Raw genomic sequence first — 16,492 nt, 5'->3', positions numbered from 1 at the left:
TGGCTGTTAGTAATCTTTCTCAGAGAAATATTATAGGAGGACATATAGGAACCAACGAAGACTACGTATAAGACAAATAAAACAAAGAACCTGCTCAGTGCTCCAGTTGCTTCTATTGATAAAGATATTGGTTCAGAATCCATGTCTAGTGAATTAGAAAAAGACAGAACAGAGCATCATCTTTGAGTTGATTTGAGATAAATGTGTGCATGAGACCTGAGAACTCTTTTGCCTTCTCAGCTTAAGTTTGACCACTTCTTAACCTTTTAAGAATGGCTTACATTGGTTCCTCATGACCTAGTTCCTACAGCACAACACGAGAGGGCTATATGTTGATTTTCACATGTAGTGGGTTGCACATCAAGAGAGAGGAAAAGACAAGAAAACAAGGCAGTGGCTCATTTCTTTGATACAGATAATCTCTCTTTTTTTTTAAACAGAAATTACCCAACAAATAATAGCAGGCAGCTAATAGAAAAAAATAAGAAGTATGACAATCAGAGCAAGGCAGAAATGTGGCCATTATTTGTGACTAGTACTATTGCTTTAAGAACTCATTCCAATGGGCCTAATTACCAATTTTGAGCCTTTCTATTGGATTGTCTCTAAAACTCAGTTTTAGGCAAACCCAAGTTAGGTAACTAGCTATTAGATTCTAAATTTGATTAATTGTAGGTGGTTGGGAAGGTTTACTCATCAGCCTCTTATCTCTTTGACCAAAGAATTATAATTTAAAACTTTTGATTTGGCTTGGCACCCATGGCTCAGTGGTTGGGGCACCAGCCACACGCACCATGGCTGGTGGATTGGAACCCGGCTGGGCCTGCCAAACAACAACAACAGCAAAAATAGCCAGGCATTGTGGCGGGTGCCTGTGGGCCCAGCTACCTGGGAGGCTGGAGGCAGGAGAATCGCTCAAGCTCAGGAGTTTAAGGTTGCTATGAGCTGTGACGCCACAACATTCTAACCAGGGCTACATAGTAAGAACTCATCAGCCTCTTATCTCATCCTAAAAGGACATATGAGCCAGCCTAAAGTGGCTTTCTCTGGCAAAGTCTAGGCTATATATTGAGCATTGAGATTAATAATGAAAAAAAAGGATTTTGATCATTTGAATAAAATAAGATTTTTTGAGACCACAGTAATAATAAATAAATAAGTAAATAGGAGAGTAGAGAACTTGTTACTTAACTATAGTATACCAACTAATAAATGTGAAAGAAATGATAGATTTAAAATGTCATCATTGTGATGCCAAAACAGTAATAATTGATTGAGGCAAAATTCATCAACCAATTCTCAAACTATGGGTAAGAGTTTTAGGAGAAATGAGATACTTGCATGGCCTCAAATATTTACCCATAGATTACATACTAGGTAAATGGAAGAAAACAAAATTTTACATTTAGTTAATATCACTAGGAAAGGGAAAAAAATCCCTATTAGATATACTAAAATAGAACATCGCATATTATACACATATCATTGTGTATACAGGATATACAAAAAAGTAAAGTACATAACCAGAACCTAATCTCTAATCATGAGGAAACAGATAAATCTAAAATGAAGGGCACTCTACCCATCTCCTACCTTGAGTTCTTCAAAACCTGTCATAAAAAGTGTTATAAAAGACAAAAGAAACATATGGAAGCCATCCCAGATTAAAGACAATAAAGAAACAAAATCAAATGCAATTTATGATCCTTTATTGGATCCTATATATTCTTCCTGGATTGGGAAAAATGTGCACAGAAGACATTTTGATGACTACTGGAGAAATCTGAGTACAGACTGTGTATTAAATGTAGCATTGTATTAATATTAAATTTTCTAAATTTGAAAAGCGTGCTGTAGTTTATAAGAAAATATTCATTCCCTTAGAAGTACACACTCATTGAAGGTAAAAAGCCACGGTGTACAGAAACGGATTTGGAAAAATAATAATTTGTGAGTGTATTTATATTTACAGAGAAAAAGGAAGAATAAATGCGGCAAAATATTTGAAATCTGGATAACATGTTTACTATTTGTACAATTTTTTGCAACTCTTCTGTAGTGTTAAATAATTTCAAAATAAAAAGTTTTTCTTTTCTTTTCAATTCTGCCTGCTTACGTCTTTTTCCTCCGCTTTCAAAGGCTATCCCACAGAAAGTAATGCAGGTGGATACAGAAGCTGAAGAGTGAGTGCAGTTGGAGGCTGTAGGTCTAGGTGAGGAGATAAAGGGGAAATTCACAGTACTGAGACAGGAATGGAAACCCTGTGGTGTGGGTAGCTGCCAGTCATTACCGTCGCCAACGCCTGGGCCAGCGCTGTAGAAGTGAAACCTGAAAACCTGGTTTCGTCTCAGTGACGTCGTGGCTTTAGGGATGAGGTTCAGAAAACAAAGTATCGGGCAGAAGAACAATTACCACCTGCGAAACCACCTGGCTGTTCACCTTGTCAGTTCTTCAGACCCTATTGTGTCCGGCGGGGGGTGGGGAGGGAAGGGCTTCCCAACTTCAGCCAAAGTTTGGTGCCACAGCCAACTCAGGTTCTAGTACGGAGGAAAAAGTAAATTGTCTCCGAAGAGGCTAGTCCTCCTCGTCTCGCCTCGCCTCGCCCCGACCCCGAAAAGGCGCGTCTCTCTTCTCTTCTCCTCCCCTCTCCTCTCCTCCCCTCCCCTCTCTCGTTGATAGTGAAAATCAGCCACATTCGTCAGGGTCTTAGGGATGCACAAGTAACTGAGCTGAGGTACTTGGGACATTTAATACCAGAGGCGCAGCTAGTAGGTGATGTGGAGACAGGGATGGTGCGGAGGCCGGTGGTCCGGCGAGGGCAGCCGAGGCTATGGGGTGCGCGGCGGAGGCGCTGCTGAGGAGGAGGAGGGGGAAGGGAGAGGGCGAGAGATTTGGCTGGCGGCTTCTTCCGTACACGCGGTACGCGCATAAAGGAAGCCGGCTGAAAGCGATTTTCCTCCAGAAGATAACCCTCCTTGTGACCGAGACTGGCGAGGTTTTGAGAACTCCTCGCGTCTCTTTTCGTCGCTAGGGCACCGGAGAGCAAGCGGGAGAGCCACGCATTTCCAATTTCCTTGTGTTTGCGAGGGGAAAGTGTTGAACGCAGAAGCAAGATGTGCCCAAGTCTTAAACCCAGAGACTTTAAGCACCTCAACTGTGAGTGAGACAGGGTGTTTTTTAGCTTGTTGCGCTTGAATTATAAGACGTGAAAAATAAGGTAAGGTAGTACCGAGTATTTTAAACTTGAAATGTTTTTCAGAAAGGCTGCTCCATTGTTTCTAAGTAGTTTAGTCGGTAAAGTATCAGGATTCCAACCTGTAGGTCTGGGAGCACGAAACTCTATGTGAGTCTAACACCTTAGGCTTTCTTCCATAAGTCAGCCCCTGGAATTCAGGTTTCTTTCTAGAGAATCTCACCCGAGCTTTTGCAGTGGGTTCCTATATTGCCTGCATCCAACTCTTGGAAGCGTGAAGAACTGGGAAAAGCCAAGGTTACCATACATAGAAGACCCTTACAAGATTTGACTGAAAATATACTAGTGGCTTAGACGTGGAAAGAACATACAAATGTGAAAAAGGCAAAAGGTAATTAGACAGGATTTTTCTTCCAAAGAAGGAGAGGAATGGTCAGCCACACAGAAGTCTCTTTCAGTAGCATGAGCCTGACTCAATGCTGGGAAGATACTGTAATTTCACTTCATACATAGAGTAGGTTTTAACAATTTATGTGAGACCAGAAAACTGGAGACAGAGCTAAGATCATAGTTCCAGTAGTCAGATGGAAAAAGAATGATTCCAGCCTCTGCAATAGGGCTTGGAAACTTCCGAATCTGGATTTCAAGTTGAGAGGGCCAAATAACTTGATGTAATCCCAGGTATTTTGGCTGGAAAGAATTTTCTGGTGTCCACTGTGATTTCCTGGTGTCCACAGAAAAATCATGGGCTCTTTTGTGTGACCTCCAAAGTTGCCTAAAATATTGACAATATTAAAGAGGTGAGAAACCCACCACCATTCCTGATAGTAAGGCATATACAGACCTTGGTCACTTCCCTTGGTACTTTGAGTCCTTGCCTGAGAATGGGCAAGGAAGCCCCAGGGCAACTCTTTCTTCTCAACACACACCTAGAGCTGAGCATATCCTGAAACCTAGACCAGTGCTTCTCAAACTTTACCATAAGCGTCACTTGAGGATGTATTAAAACACAGGTCTCTGGGCCCCACCCTCATAGGTTCTGACTCAGTAGATCTAAAGTTGGGTCTGGATTTTGGCATTTTGCTCACAGTACTCAAATCTCTCCATTCCTTACTTTGCTGTGCAGTGTCCACTCTGGCTAACATGCCACTGTTTGCTTAAAGTGCCTGAAGAGAACAAGTGGATATATATATATAAATATATATATATATTTACAATATATATATAAATATATATATATAATGCTGGCATTACTTTCCTCCAAAAAAAAAAAATGCATCCTGAAACAAATTTATAATTGCCCTCAGGGCACACAACCAATCCTCAGCTAATCAGATTTCATCAGTTATTATCTCTCCTGAATGCCTTTTGTGGGTATTTTCACTAGACAAGGGAATCAAGACATAAGAACAATCCAGCCTGATAAAGAGTGTTAGACTGGAGGACTGGAAATAACCACTATATTGTGTTACCTCCTGAAGACACCAGTTTAATGGCAAACACAGGTATGTACACAGACAACAACAGTTTTGAAACCATAAAGCATTGGAAATGCTATTCAGTGGATCAGAAATTCTTAGCATATTCTTGTCATACAGTAAAGCAGATGTAATCGGATTGAATGAGAAAGAACAGAGGAAATGTATGTTTCTTTGTTTTATGGACGAAAGTGCCCCAACACCTGCTGTTTACTCACCTTTTACTTTGCATCCCTTTTCTACTGTGACGGAAAACCTTTTTCTTACTTCTTCATTTGGGGGGCCTAGGTTTGTGTTAAAAGAGGTTTCCAATGTTTTTATTTTAATGATGAAAATGAAATGACTGAGGAAAAGAATCCTATCGAATATCAATTGATAATGTGCTGATCTGTATTTATCTCTTCTTTTGATACTTTCGTATTGGAAGCCCTCCAGTTTCCCGACAGATTTCGTTCTTGTCCGGCCTACTGCCACTCACCTAAAACGACTCGCGATCCACAGCAGTCCTCTTCTCAGTATTGGATCAAACCTTTGGCTGCACTCTCTGTTCAGGTCGACAAAGGAGAGACTGCTAGAGAAATCAGTGGACAAATGCCGCGGAGCGCTTTCCCCCCCTTTCTTTGTCTTTCAGTCTTGTTAATAATAGTACAAAATGGGAGCCAAAGTGAACGGCCTGTGAACGTGCACGCTTTTGTTGGGGTTCAGGAGACCCGTCTCCTCCCCCTCCCCCACCTTTCCTTGCATTTGCCTTCTCAGTCACATTAGGTGATGTCAAGGGTCATAACACAGAGATGAAAGAGAATTCAAGGCAATCTACTGGTTTGTATTTTTTCTTTCACTATATGCAGAAATTGAACAGAAAAAAATTCAGGAGAACTAAAAATGGATTTCTTGAGAAATAGGCTCAAACACAAAAGTAAAACCTTGGAGGTGCTGGGGATCGAACCCAGGGCCTCATACATGCAAAGCATGTGCTCTACCACTGAGCTACACCCCCTTCCTTCAGAGGTTGTTTCTTAACATTTGTCTGGAAGTCTTATCTTCTCAGGCGTTGACTAAACTTTCTGGTGGTAGTGGTCAGTATCAAGGAACATTGGCAGCCACGATGGGCAGAAGATGTTCAGGTACCAATAGGAAACACAGATTTTTTGGAACACTACACAGAACTTGAAATGGAAGGTAAAAGATTGAAAAGGTGTCAGATAAGAACCAAAAGAAGTTCCCATCGTGGGTTTGAAATGTTAAGTTGTTATATTCTCCTTCTGTTTGCTTAGCAAGGAATCAAGTTCTGGTTTCTATTCTTTTGATTTCTCCCAAGACACATGGCTATTGAAATTTACATATTTGTTTTCTCAATGAGAATATTAATGGCCAGATATGATGCCAGGCAGCCACCATCAAAAGAAAACCTGAGAAATATACATTCAATATTTCATTGTAAGACTCTTTTCTTTTTAATTTAGGTGTGCAGACTGAGTTATCTAATTTAGGAGGCTCTGCTTATTGTCCTAAGGAGAATTTCATAAAGTGTGAGAGTAAAGGACAGCTTCAGGGAAGGAGAGAAGAGTTGAATTATGATAGTGAGACTTAAGATAAACAGGATTTAAGGGATAAAGACAAAAAAGTGGTTGAAGCATGTACCTAGGAAAGCAAACAAATATACTATTACCAGACAGAATGAGGTGTAAAAATGGGGAAGTTTTTTAATCAACTCTTTTTAGGAATGGAGGGAAGATTGGGAAATAGAAAAAAAAATGAGCTAGCTCAGCTCATCTTAAATTCAGTATATCTGTGTGACAGAATTGTGGAGACTTTACACAGCCAACTCAGGCAATTAATCTGGTCTAGGGATGTGTGAGTAATCATTAGGCATACATATGGAGAGTGGACAAAGGCCAAAAAGTATGCTTTGAGATTTGGGGATTACAAACCTATTCGTGTTATTTGCAGGGAACAAATAAATAAATTTGCTCCTAGGCAAATTTGAACTCTGATAATTATCATAATTAAGACTGGGTTCTTTGAACTGCATAAAAAGATTAAAAGAAAATAATTTCTTGACACCACCTTCCTTTTTCTCATTCTGGTTTGCTCATACATGAACTTTTACCACCATTCATAAAATAACATTGATTCCTTTTGAAATTGGCAGAGTATGTATGAGTTGTGCTACAGACTTATCCTTTTAGTTAGCTCATGGGATTTTAAAATAAAAATGGGGAAAAGTAAGTGATTTGACTGAAGAAAAGATTTAGAGAATCATCACGTACAAAACCGATGGATGTGTATGTGTGTTTGTTTGTCTATCCATGTGCATGTGTGTGTGTGCTCTCACATGCACATGTAAATGCTGGGGAGGATTATCTTGACCATCTGATGCTGTAAAAGCAGTATTAGGACAGCTTGCGGAAACATACCATCATTATGTTGTATTGCAACCCAGAGAAACCTGGATGTCTATTGGATACTTGGAAATTCCTGACAAGGTTTTTTTTATTTGTTTGCCTCATAAAAATGGGAATTTTTTTAAAAATGAAATATCTGTAAACAACAAAAAATCAAGTATCTGTAGCAATCCCCTTCTCCCTACACACATTCATAATATTGAATCAGAAATGAATTATAAGTGCAACCGCATACAGAATATTGGAATTTCTTTGTTTTTAAAACTAGTAATTTCCTAGGTTTTAAAACTTTAAATAAAATAGGCACTATCAGTTAGCACTTCATTGAAATCTGCAGTGGAATATACAAACAAAAGAGTGATAAAAATATACATATGTGCATTACCTTGATCGAATTTGCAAAAATGAAAGTTGTAGTTATTATATAAAGTAGCACACGAACTTTATGGCCACCCAGTATATCCACTTATAGGAAATTGCACACGAACTTTATGGCCACTCTGTATATACCCTTATGGGATTCGTGTGCAAATTTTGCATTAGGGAAGCGGCATTAGGAAGGTTGAGAACCACTGCATTAGGGCAGGGTCATTACAGGACATCAAAATGAACCTGCCGAAACCCGGGATCGAACCAGGGACCTTTAGATCTTCAGTCTAACGCTCTCCCAACTGAGCTATTTCGGCTGACGTGAGAAAGTTCTTTAAGACATTCTTTCAAAATATTAAAACTTTCCTTTGTAGGGTTAGTCCATATTTCAGTATCTTTTACTTCATTCAATATCATTTACCAAAAAGCTATGGATTCAACTACTATGTGTATCCGAAAATAGAATCCAATTTTGGAGACTGAGCCTGTTAGAACGGGTAAAAGGGGGGCAGAATGGGTAAAAGCAAAAATATGCTTGAATATGTTTTCGTGTTTGGTCATCTCTGGCTGTTTCACGACCCAAATACTTCAGAAAACTAAGGGAATTCAAGTGAAATTATTCCTATTCTGTTTCTCTTCTTTCAGTTCTGCTTTAACTTTCTCGTCAATGACACGGCAAACAGGAACTAGAGAGTTATTGGTCACTTGAGAGTGGTGGCGGGCTTCTGTCTTCCGCGTAAAGAAATCCTAAGCAAGCTAGTTTTTTTCGACATTCCCATTCTTTTACTTGTCTTTGTCCTGATACATTCACATTGGGTGATACGGAGACTCAGAGAGTGGAAATGGGAAGTGTAAATTTAGTGTGACCATTCACAACGTCTTTTTTTTTTTTTTTTTTTTTTAAGACGGTGGAGTGGGGAGTCCCCTACATAGCATTTGAACTCTTGGGCTCACGGGATCCTCTCGCCTCGGCTTCGGGAATAACTGGGACTACAGGCGTGCTCCACCGCGTCCAGCCAAAATGGTGTTTTTAAAAGGGGAAATGTGAAGGATTGTTGAAGATTGTGAAAAGCAGATGAAGATGTATGATTTGGAGTTCTTTTACAAGAAAAAGACACACTACCCCTGAGCCACACCCCTATCAAGACAGAAACATCATAAAGATCCTCTTTGAATTATTAGTCATATTTCTGGGATCTCTTCAAAGATATGAAGTTGGCCAGATAGAAAATCCACCGTCTCAAATCCCACTAGTTTTTAAACCTCTAACTATATCCTCTTAATCTGCTAGGGACCGTGTAAGAGAATCACAGACCAAACAACACTGTTTCTGCTCCTAGGATGTTTTACTTCACTAATCCATTCCAAACAAACTGCCTGAGGGCATTATTCCCACAGCTACCTGTTCTATGTATCTTTGACTTTTTTTTCCCCATCTCTATCTTTGCACTTTCTTCTGCTAAGTTTTTCAAGCTCCTTTCATCTTAAAAAGAGAAGATGAACCTCAATCTGGGAGAAAATATTTTAATACTTACATTTTACTTATCTGGAATATGTTAAGAACTCCTACACAACACTAGAAAAGAAGACTAAAAACTCAATTAAAAAGCAAATTAACATGCACTTCATTAAAATGGCTATTTAGAAACATAAAAATGCTCAACATTTTCTATCAATGAAATGCAAGTTACAAACACATCAAAACAATACCACTCTTCACCACAATCACTTAACCTACCAGAAATGACAACATCAAATGTTGCTGAGTATGTGGAGCAAGTTGAACACTTACACATTACTGATGAGACTGTAAACTGGTACATCTACACTAGGAAGCTATTTGCAAATAGCAACTAAAACTAAATATACATACCATCTATGACCCCATAACTCCACAGCTACATTTATACCCAAAAGAAATGCACGTGCTTGTCTATTGAAAAACATGTACAGGAATGTTTACAGCAGCATTAGGCATTTCAGCCCCAAACTAGGAGAACTCCAAAAGTACATGGAGGTAAAATGAATTCATAAACAATGATACACAATATTCGTACAATGGAAAACTCCAGAGCAATGGACGTGAACTACTGCTACAGGCAACAGTATATAGTTAAAGCATCTAGGGCCAGGCACAGTGGTTGATGCCTGTTATCCTAACACTCTGGGAGGCTGAGGCCAGTGGATGGACTGAGCTCAGAGTTTCCAGACCAGCCTGAGCCAGAGCAAGCCTTCATCTCTAAAAATAGCTGGTCATTATGGTGGTGACCTTTAGTCACAACTACTCAGCAGGCTGAGGCAAGAGAATTGCTTCAGGCCAAGGGTTTGAGGTTGCTGTGAGCTTGACGCCGTGGCACTCTACCAAGGGTGAGAAAGTGAGACTATTTCTCCAAAAAAAAAAGCATCTAACTTTTTAAATGTTGAGTGAAAGAATACCTACTTAAATGATACATGTTTGCTGTGATTCGAAAGTGTCTCTTCCAAAATTCAAGTACTTCAATGTATTAAGAGGTGAGACTCATCCTCAAAATAGTATTAGGTTCTCCTGCTGTGTGTGAGGACACATCAAGAAGACCTTCATCAGACATCAGATGCCAATGCCTTGATCTTGGGCTTTTACAGCCTCTAGAACTGTGAAAAGATATATTTCTGATTTTTAAAATTACCTGTAAAATGGATCAAGACAATCTTCAAGGTCTTACTCAATTGCCCAGGCTACAGTGCAGTGGCATGATGCTCACCATAACCTCAAACTCAGGCTCAAGGCAGTTCAGCCTCTCCAGCTGGGATTACAGGCACTGGCAGCCATGCCCAACTTATTTATTTATTTAAAATTTCTTGTAGAGATGGAGTCTCCATATTTTAGGAGGTCTCAAACTTCTAGGCTCAAGGTCCTCCCATATAGCCTCCCAAGTGCTGGGATTGTAGGTGTTTTATAGTATTCCATTTACATCACTTAAACATAAGAAAAATAATCTATGGTGATAGAGATCTAATAGTGAAGTTGACATGAGGCACAAGAGAAACTTGGTCTGAGTGTTGGTTACATATATAATAACCCATAATCTGAATAATTAAGTTTTATGCATTTTACCTTATGGTAAACGAAGCCTAAATTTAAATAACAAGAAAAGAAACAAAGATGTTCTTGGATGCCTCCTGGCATCCAGCACATTCTATCTTTTCTCCAGTGTTTTTTTTTTTTAAGTTGTGGTCTACAAACTTGGCCTAAGAATTGTTTTTTTTATCCATCTACAAGCATTAGAAATTCTTATATTGGGCGGTGCCTGTGGCTCAGTCGGTAAGGCGCCAGCCCCATATATCGAGGGTGGCGGGTTCAAACCCAGCCCCGGTCAAACTGCAACCAAAAAATAGCCGGGCGTTGTGGCGGGCGCCTGTAGTCCCAGCTACTCGGGAGGCTGAGGCAAGAGAATCGCTTAAGCCCAGGAGTTGGAGGTTGCTGTGAGCTGTGTGACGCCACGGCACTCTACCGAGGGCCATAAAGTGAGACTCCGTCTCTACAAAAAAAAAAAAAAAGAAATTCTTATATTAATTAGAAAGTGCCAAGATCTTAGACTCCTCTTATTACGTAATATAGGAACAATTTCAGAGGTTTTCAGAATTTCGGAAACAGTCCTCTATAAAATGAGAATAGCTGTAGCTGACCATGAGTTACAAAGTGAATTTTAATAACCCCCCCCCCCATGGCTGGGCAGTTTTCAAAATGTCTCTTATTGGAAAGAGTCAAGGTTTTCTGTTTTTAGACAAAATTTGGTGCGAGGCGTAGGCTGTAAGTTTTTGGATGATTTCCTCCAAGAAAAATTTTAGATTCTCTTACAGATTTTTTCCCCCAGTTGCAATGTCTGCACTTCCACAGACAGGAAACTATAATCCTCTACTCTAGGTTTTCCCCTAGCCACGCATCCCTTCCTCAACTGGACCCAGCCTCAGCTTATCCTGCGGCAATGCTGAGTTCACCACACAAGAAAGGAAAGTGACACGGAAAAAAGTCAGTACAAGTGAATCTAAAAATAGTGCTTAAAATGTGCGTAACCGGGACTAGCAGTGCGCGGAACTACAGCGGAAACTTATTCGGGCGTAAAAAGCAAAGAAGAGGAGGGCCGCCGGCGGGTCAGGAGAGAGAAAAGGAGACACCGGGTGAAGAAGAGGAAGAAAAGGAGAAAAGGAAGGGAGGAGAAGGCGGCAAGAAAAGCATCCTCACAATCATTAGGATTTGGATGGATTGCGGGAGGAGGGTGAGTCTAAGTGCCAGGTTCCTCCGTGGTTTCCTCGGGATAGGAAGGAGGCGATAACTCTTTGCGCCCCTGGAGAGGTGGGATTGACTAAGAAAAGGGTCCGATTAGTTTCTCCCTGGCTGTAGTAGGTTCGAGAGGTCCTTGCTGCTCTTTCTGTCGCCGGATGGACAGGCTGAGTACGTTGATGTTTTTGTTTGTGGTTCAGGAAGCGCTGATACTGGGAGCTCCTGAGGGAGCCGCAGCGCGTTCCGGTCCGCGTGCGGGTGTTGAGAGTGGAAGCCGTATCTACCCGCAGCTTTAAGATTAAGAATTACGATGGAAAGTCTAATTTTACTAGGTTTTGCTTGAAATACAAAACAAAAATGAGAAAGAAAGTTCCTGTTTGTTTGCTCCACATATGTCTAATTTTTTTTTTTTTTTTTAGTTTTTGGCCAGGGCTGGGTTTGAACCCACCACCCCTGGTATATGGAGCCGGCACCCTACTCACATATGTCTAATTCTTAGAAGCTTATTTCCCTATAGGTTACTTATTAATTACAAAGGAGAAAATGATAATTTTCAGGGAGCAAACTTAGTAGTTACAGCCTTAACCAAGTGATGCATGCTAACATCACTAATAATGGGGAAAGCTGACGATACATGCCTCCTGGTGTGATAGATGCTAACATCATTCAGTGATAATTTCCATAACCTGAATCTAATCATGACTGACACAAAACCATGGACAAATGCTCTTCAAAAAACATGTCAATGTCATGGAAGACAAGGAGCTTGAGAAACTGTTCCAAATTAAAGAAAATGAAAGAGTCATGGCAACTAAATTCATATGTGATTATGGAATGTATCCTCGTATGGAAAAGAATTTTCTATTAAAATTTTTATTTGTGGCTCAGCACCTGTAGCTCAGTGTCTAGGGCGCCAGCCACATACACCGGGGCTGGTGGGTTGGAATTGTTTGACCCCAGCTTGCCAAACCACAATGACAGCTACAACCAAAAGATAGCCAGGCATTGTGACAGGCACCTGTAGTTCCAGGTATGTGGGAGGCTGAGGCAAGAGAATCGCTTAAGCCCAGGAGTTTGAGGTTGCTTGAGCTGTCATGCCCTGGCAATCTACTGAGGGTGACATAGTGAGATTCTGTCTCAAAATAAATAAGTAAAATGTTTATTTGTAAAATTAAATTTTAAGATACACTGTATATTAGATAATACTACTTTATCAGTATTAAATTTACTGAATTTTATCATTGTGCTATGTAAGGAAATGTCCTTGTTCTTAAGAAATGCACACTGAATTATTTAGGGATTAAAAAATACATCTGCAAATTATTACCACATAGTTTAGAAAAATAAAAATCTTTGTCTGATATACACATATGTGTTTGTGTGTATGTGTGTGCCACTACTGATTGTTGGTTATTGAGGGAGGGGCAGCGTATGTTCTAAAATGGTCCCAAGTTTTGGGCAATATGTGGTTCTTTTGTGGTTCTCATTCCATTTTAAATGTTTCTGAGCAGAGGCAAAGGCACAGATTTCTTAGCTTATATTAGAATTTATCAAGTGTTTTCTTCTATACTTTTTCACATACCTTGCTTGTGAGTTAAAAAGTTAAAGAAAGAAAAGCAAAAAAACGAAAAGAAAGGAAGGGAGGGAGGGAGGGAAGGAAGGAAGGAAAGAAAGAAAGAAAGAGGAAAATGGTAAAATCATCAGACAGAGTTACCTTTTCTCTTTATTCATCAGGAAAGATGGGTGCAGATAGGGGTTTGAAATTATAACAGCCCTGGAAACCCTTTAATAGAGCCATCAGCAGACCAGAAGTTTTTAACAATGCGGGGAAAATAGAAAGCAGAAGTGATGGACAAGAAACAGCAGAATAAATGATTGTTCACTACAGTGAACATGTCTTAGACATTTGTGAACCATTAATCATTTGTTTTTTAGTAGAGGGACAGGTTTTAATTTGCATTTTGACACACATACTGAGAAAGAATAATTTGGCACTTCATAATAGCAACATGCTTGATGTTAGCTGATATTTCCAGGCATCATTTTATTTAGGGATTTTAAAAGAAGGAAAAACAGCACACCAGGATGTGTAGGAAGAGGGAAGGAAAATAATAAAAAAAAGCATGAGATGAGGCAGGCAGGGCAGCACTGCCCTCTAGTCCTAGATATTCAAGAGGCTGAGATGGGAGGGGCATGAGGCTGGGAGTTGGAAGCCACGGTAAACTGAGATTGCACCTGTGAACGGTTGCTACACTCCAGCCTGTGCAACACAAGGAGATCCTGTCTATGCAAAAAAAGAAGAAAAATAGAATTGGACAGTATGAAATAGCAATTTGACACATGTAATCTAATTCACTTAAAGCTGACCTTTTTTCATCCTTCGTGTTTGTCAGGACTCTAGCTTCCTAACAGCTATCATTCTGTGTGAGCAACTGTTAGGTACATAGCCAGGATCTCTGACTCTTCTCAGGACAAGGGTGCCTTGCGTTGGTACCGCCTGGAGCAATTGCCTGATCTGGAAAGAAGGACAAGGGCATACACTCCATCTTGGTGCCACTTCACCCTTATTCCTATCCTGAGCAACTGCTATACATGGGGAAGGAGGGAATGGTTTGCCTGTGTGGGAATTCCCCAACCCAGGCATAATAGCATTCAGAAAGTGAACTAGAATAACCCAAGGCTAATTATCATGTCATTAGCTCAAATATACATTGTGCCCCCCCAGGTGGACTTTCAGAGTAGGAGCTCAGATTTGCATGCAGATGTGACCTTGAGAACACCTGTTAATCATTTGGTAACATCGAACACCTCTGAGAAGCCCTCCCCAGGCCAAAATAGGAAACAACCTGCAAATTATCAGAGTCTGTCAGTGAGTTAGTGAGTCATTCTGCCAGTCTGTCTCTCTCTACTCTCAGAGACACATCTATTCTGTTCTACAATAAAAAGCTGCTCATGTAAAATTGCTTCCTACCTGTGGTCACTCCGTTGCATTGACCTTGCTTGTGATTTTTTTCAAACAAAGAGCCAAAGAACCAGAATAACAGTCTGTCAAGAGACTGGACCTAACACCAGACTGTGTCTGGTTATTCTTTAACCAAGAGCACACCAAGAACCAAGAGCAAACTGCCACCCTGCCACTTCAAACCACTCATTTACCTAGTATTCACGGCCCCCAGTAGCTTATTGTGGGATCAAACTTTTGGCAATAAGGAAAAGAAGATGAGTAAGAGAAATCAGTGGAAGGACTTTGGGATTCTCATTCTAACAACGTCACAGAAAACAAAGGAAACAAAATCAATTTTTGCTTCAGCTTCTTTTTTCCCCCTCCTTTTTCTGTTTTTCCTTCTCTCAATAATAGTGAAAATAGAAGCCAAATGAAAAGTTTGTTATCATGGTGGCACATTTGTTTTGAGATTAGGGGATCCTATGTGTAATAGGCTGAATAATAGCTCCTAAAGATATAAGGCCCCAATCTTTGGAATCTATAAAATGTTATCTAAAGGAAAAAAGTGTCTTTGCTGGTGTGATCACATTAAGGATCTTGAGATGAGGAGACTCCCCTGTATTATGTGGGTGGACTCAATGTAATCACAAGTGTTTTTACAAGGGAGAGGCAGAGAGAGACTTTACATACAGAAAAGGCAATGTGATCATGGAGGCAAAGATTTCAGTGATGCAGCCATAGGTCAGAAAATCCTGGTCACCACCAGAAGCTGGACAGATTCTCCCCTAAAGGCTCCAGAGGGAGCACAATCCAGCCAATATTTTAGTTTTGTCCTAGTGATAAAGTCACGCATTGCTTAACAACAGGGATACATTATAAGGAATGAATCGTTTGGTGATTTTGTTACTGTTTGAACATCAGAGTGTACTTACACAAACCTAAGTGGTATAGCCTACCATAAACTTGTACAGCACAGTATAGTACTGAATACTGCAAGCAACACTAGGGTGAGTATTTGTGCATTTAAACATATTGAAACATTGAAGGGTACAGTAAAAATACGATATAAAAATTTTTAAATGGTACTCTTGTATAGGGCACTTAACAATGAATGAATGGAGCTTACAAGACTGGAAGTTGCTCTGGGTGAGTCAATGAGTAAGGGGTGAATGGATTTATTGTACACTACTATAGACTTTTAAACACTGTATACTTGAGCTATACTAAACTTCTAAGAATATTTTTCTTTCTTTTTTTTTTTTGAGATAGTCTCAAGCTGTCACCCTGGGTAGAGTGCTGTAGTGTCACAGTTCACAGCAACCTCAAACTCCTGGGCTTAAATGATTCTCTTTCCTCAGCCTCCCAAGTACAGGCACCTGTCCCAATGCCTGGCTATTTTTTTATAGTTGTCTCTGTTGTTAAGCTGGCCTGGGTCAGATTCGAGCCCACCAGCCTCGGTATATGTGGCTGGTGGGCACTCTACCCACTGAGCTACGGGAGCCGCCAGAATATTTTTTTTTCTTAAGCAAAAAATTAGCTTACTGAAAATTTTTTACCTTATGATTTTTTTCAATTTCTTTTTAACTTTTTGACTCTTTTACAATAACTCTTAGCTTAAAACACAAACATATGGGAATATTATGCAGCCTTAAAAAAGATGGAGACTTTACCTCTTTCATGTTTACATAGATGGAGCTGGAATATATTATTCTTAACAAAGTATTCAAGAAAGGAAGAAAAAGTATTCAGTGTACTCAGCCCTACTATGAAACCAATTTATAAACACCCACACTTTCATATGAAAGCTATAATCCAACTATAGCCTAAGAAGAAGGGGAAAGA

The 16,492-nt window shown here is 40.0% G+C and overlaps 2 non-coding genes across 2 annotated transcripts; both read right to left on the bottom strand.

Moving 5' to 3' along the window:
* Nucleotides 1–5,596: 5,596 nt before the first annotated feature.
* TRNAA-UGC (transfer RNA alanine (anticodon UGC)) lies at nucleotides 5,597–5,668 on the bottom strand. The gene has a single exon. It is a non-coding gene; the product is annotated as a tRNA-Ala (tRNA).
* A 2,021-nt stretch (nucleotides 5,669–7,689) lies between these two features.
* Nucleotides 7,690–7,762, bottom strand: TRNAF-GAA (transfer RNA phenylalanine (anticodon GAA)). Its single transcript has one exon. It is a non-coding gene; the product is annotated as a tRNA-Phe (tRNA).
* Nucleotides 7,763–16,492: the final 8,730 nt, after the last annotated feature.

This window comes from Nycticebus coucang, chromosome 9, assembly GCF_027406575.1.
Source record: "Nycticebus coucang isolate mNycCou1 chromosome 9, mNycCou1.pri, whole genome shotgun sequence".
NCBI classification, from domain to species: Eukaryota; Metazoa; Chordata; class Mammalia; order Primates; family Lorisidae; genus Nycticebus; species Nycticebus coucang.
Note: the sequence above shows the minus strand (reverse complement) of the source record. Positions and strands in the feature narration are given on the sequence as shown.